This window comes from Rousettus aegyptiacus, unplaced genomic scaffold (assembly GCF_014176215.1).
Source record: "Rousettus aegyptiacus isolate mRouAeg1 unplaced genomic scaffold, mRouAeg1.p scaffold_m13_p_1, whole genome shotgun sequence".
In the NCBI taxonomy this organism is placed as follows: Eukaryota; Metazoa; Chordata; class Mammalia; order Chiroptera; family Pteropodidae; genus Rousettus; species Rousettus aegyptiacus.
Window position 1 is genome coordinate 177,745,305 of NW_023416284.1, and position 4,770 is coordinate 177,750,074.

Here is a 4,770-nt window from a genome sequence, read left to right on the forward strand (position 1 = left end):
CAAATTAAGAAAAATATTTTTGATGTACATGATGATAATAGATTATTGAATTAAGACTCTAAGGCTTTTGCAAAATAGAGAATCTGACACAATCTAATATAATAAAGCTGAATTTCTCTTACAATACAAAGCTCTCTTTTTCTACATTCAAATAATTTCCCAGTGATGCACTTAAACCCAGACTCATTATAACATATATTATTCCTATTACTGTGGTTAGAAAGTATAGTTGTATTTCATGGAAGGGAAAGATGTAATAGCCATTATTGAAAAGAAGTCAGAGGGGTGTGAAACAACCGTTTTAGTTATCCAAAGAAAAAATGATCAGTTTATTTAATCTAAATACATTTAGATTTAACCCGTGTTTACTTACTCTAATTTTCATAGATGACTAATACTGCACATATTTCTCCAGTGATGAAAACTTACCTTTTCTGAGTTTTACTCACAGGGGGAATTTGCTTATGGAATATTAGAATCTTCCTCTTGGGAAGCAGAACCAAACTTTTAAAATTACCATTAAAAAAAGCATAATAAATAAGCATATTGACATTTCTTATTGTCAATTCCTGCTTTCCAATCCAAATTTGCTATGGACTCTGCTGAAATGTGAATACAAAAAAATGTGTCCCTCCTACTTACATAGAAATAGTTTGAGATGTGTAGTGGGTTATTAAATGATGGCTTCAGTCTTTCATCCATAGTTCAGTGTCGACTCTCTATAGAATCTATTTTATTTGGGCCACGATGTTATGTGACCTCCAGAACGGTGGATTCTGTGGTACTGGACTAGCGGCCGGCCCTGTCACATACATTTTTTGGATCCTCAGCTACCATTGTGGCTGCTTTTCTCTCAGTCACTGTTTAGTGGCTTAAGAAAATTGTGAAGATTTTCATTGGCTCAAAAAGAAAGAGCAGGAAGATAATAAGGAATAAGTAAGAGAATATTTTCAGCATGGATCTTTGTTAAACGGTCCTCTCAAACTTAGCCTTCGCCATTGACTTTTGTACAGTGGTAGTTTTCTTAGTAATATTTTATATTCAAAAGACCCTGGTAAAATAATTCTGATTTTTGATATATATTTGGAATAATAAGAACTCAGCTACTTGGAAACTCAATGTAAGTTTCTGTGATACATGGTGACTTTTTTTTTTATATAAAAAAGTATAAGAAAAGCTGATAAGTGTATATATAAAAGCACTGTATAGGGTGTATTATGGGGAAAAGTAGAAATTCAGGCTGATTTTGTCTACTTAACATTTCCATAAATTTGGTTATGATGTAGCATGAGATCCAGGCATCTGTTGCTTCATCTTCCAGGTAACTTTCACTACCTGATCGAGGCCTGACATACAGCTAATAGTTGTAATTTGGGCATTCCACACCTGGAAGAAGGTATGGTACCTTCACCTTCATTGCTTATGACTCCAGAGTCAGTGTAAGAGGGAAATACATGGACTCTGAGCCTTTAAAGAAATAAAAATTAATTCTTCTTTGGAAAACGTTGGAAAACGTGTCTTAAATTTTCTACAAGGAGCTATAAAAATGAGGACCTTGAGATACTATAAGAAGGCTATTATATTTTCGCATTTTATAAGGGAAGGTTCTATGTTCGAAAGTAGAATATGAAGACTTTTAGAGGTTGTATTAGATTGAGTTTCACCAAAAGCATCTCCTGAAAGAATTCAATCCTGAAAGCAAATACTCAAAAGGTGATCCCAAAAAGTTCTATGCAGTAGTGGGGAGGCGAGGGAGGGATGGGAGAAAAGGCCAATAAGATGTGTTAGCTCTGGCATAGAGCGAAGGGGTTTGGGCTCGGCACCAACAAATAACATATTACTTTGTATTAAAGGGAAATGACACTTATAATGTCATAATCATATAAATCCATTATATCAGTTAGGGTTCAATCAGGAAGACAGAACCAAATGATAAGGAGTAGGAAACTGTTGGCAAAGTCTACGGAAGACTTGCTTCTGTGTGGGGTGCAGGACCCGAGTTTGCCACAGGTCAGCGGGGACGGTAGTCAGGAATTAAAGCTAGATGTGACATAGAAGTAAGGAAGGACAGCGCCAACCTTCGAGGACAGCTTGGAACCTGCGAAGACAAACTGGAGCCCACGCCTGCTTCTCACCACTTTTCGACCTCGACAGCAAAGGTGACCTACAGAAGAAGCTGGTGCTTGTTACAAAAGAGTGGCACATGTATTTGGCCCCAACTAGAGAAGTTAAGAGGAGATGCAGCAGTTCAAGGATCTGTGGGCACAATTTCTGAATTCTGCCGATGGGGTGGACCAGAAAACCAGCGGCGATGTGCGTAAACTCCAGCTGTGCCCGGTGCTCTGTGTCAGCCTTCAGAATGTACTGACAACTGCTTATCTCCTGACTGCCGCATTGCATACAAATCTCTCCTCACACCTAAGCAATAGAGAAAAGGGATTTCTGGGCATTCTCCTAAGTTTACAGGGTGAAAACCACCACATCCATGTTATATCGGCTGCATTCTATTTCCTAAGGACAAGTAAAATGTACATTTATAAAATCAAGGAGAGAAATAAACTTGAAAGTTCCCAATATTAGTTTAGCTCTAAAACTTAAAAGCTTTTGAGAAGTTTGGAGATACTCGAGTAAAATAATCCTATGAATTAACCAAATTTTAACAAAATTTATTTAACTGATTTCTCATGGTATTAGATAATCCAAGTTTTATTTGAATAGGTATATGTCATGTGTGTGACAAGGCACGACTTCGTATTTCCCCTTAATTTTCATTCCCACCAAAAAAATAAAGATCGGATTCTCTCATTGTCTGAGCTTAAACCTCTCACCACAGAAAGTAAACAGAAGAGTTTTATGAATTGTATTGGTCCTTTTAGGGCACTTATTTATTATTTAATCCATCATTACACTTATACTTTTAATGACTGACTTTTACAGGTTTAACATGGCTTTAAGTAACGGTTTAAAGATGTTCTCATTGGTTAAAAAAACTTTTTTGGACATTGGATGTGAAAAGGACCCAGAAAAGATGCATATTTTTCTTCTAACTCAGACTGGAAAAAAAACATTATGGAATTCTTGTGCCCACAAGAAACCTGCAGTTCAGGAACGACGATTTTGTTTCCTTTAATATTCAACTCACAGAGAACCCAGGCGAACAGCGAGGGCATCTGAAGGTAGGACGTAAGTCACAGAGAGAACGTGAGGGCGCGATGCAACGGAGGACTGAGGGAAAGCTCAGGACGCATACAGCCCTGTGTTGGAACTGGCTTGAACTTGCTCACATGTGACTTTCCCATTTCCCAGGTTAGTGACATCCACTGGTAGCTTGAAAACAGCCATGATGGACATATTTACACCACAGAACTTGGAAAATAATGTAAGTCAGGACTTCCTTCACCTTTCCCACCCCACCGGCCCGAGAACTGATTATTAAACGTTTAGAGCGCATTACTAGATAAATATATTTGAAATTACCTAGTAGTTTCTCTTCTTTCCTACTTCAGGAAGACTTTTCTACATACTGGGTGCTGATTGGTGGTTGATGAATGTATGCTTCCGTTTGCAATCGATTTTTAAGCATTTGTGGCTCTCCTCCTGAGATTGGAATTCAAGTGGCCCGCAGACTTTAGTTTAGCATTAATATTCACTCCACATTTACCACATACCCACAGTGTGTCAGGTGCTGTGCTAGGTGCTAAGGATGCAGTAGTGATTCCAATCAGCAGGACTCCCATCTTCAGAGCTTCTCAGCCTTGGTAGTGTTGACTTATTGGATGGATGGTTCTTTGCTGTGGGATCTTTAGTGGCATCCCTGGCCTCCATCCACTAGATGTTGGTAGCAACTCCCCCAAGTTGTGAAAATCAAAAATGTCTTCAGACATTGCCAAATGTCCCCCAGGAAGCAAAATTGTCCTGGTTGAAAACTCCTGTGATAAACGACTGTAGTGTAATAGAAGCTAGTTATGTAAGAGGAGCTACCACTTGAATAGCTACAACGGTTATCTCCCTTTTATAGACAGAGAAACTGAGGCACTCAGAGAGCAAGAAATTGCTCAGTGAAACACCTTTTAAGTAGTCAAGGTAGAATATGACTTATGCCTCCCCGACTTCACATATAATTCTTCAATTGCACAAATGGGGAAAAAAACAGGCTGGGTAGCTAGAAACGCTATAAACTTTGGGAGAAAAAATTAATAGCCAAGAGCAACAACATTGGTTACAGATTTTAGGAAAGTAATTCTAAATATTTATTAAAAATGTGGTTATTTTACGGCCAAAGACCATATAAAAGAAAATAAAACTCAGATTTTCTAGAAACAAAATTCTAACACTACGATTGCAAAGGATCCTGATGAAAAGGGGAGTGTGCAAACCACTTCGTGTGACCACGTGACTGCTTAGGATACATATGGGTTATGAAGGAATCGAACCTCAATAATGATGAATGGTTCGGATTTATAAAAATGATTTCTTGGGGGAGGGGGGTTTAATGCCCAGAATAAGCCGAGGCTTGCAAAAAACGCCAGACAACAAAAAGACCCTTGAAAGCTACGTTTGGAGCAAGCGAGAAACCCAGAGGCCCTCTGCCTGGAGCAGATGGTACGATGCTGGCAAACGACAGAGGGAAAGCACAGCTCTTCGGCTCCGATTCTGCTGTTCCATCAAGGAAAGTCGTGTTCCAAAGGGAAAGATATTTTAGAGTAAATATTTTGAAAGAAATCAAAGCCCAAGAAATTGAAGATGTCATAAAGCACCTGTTTTAAATGT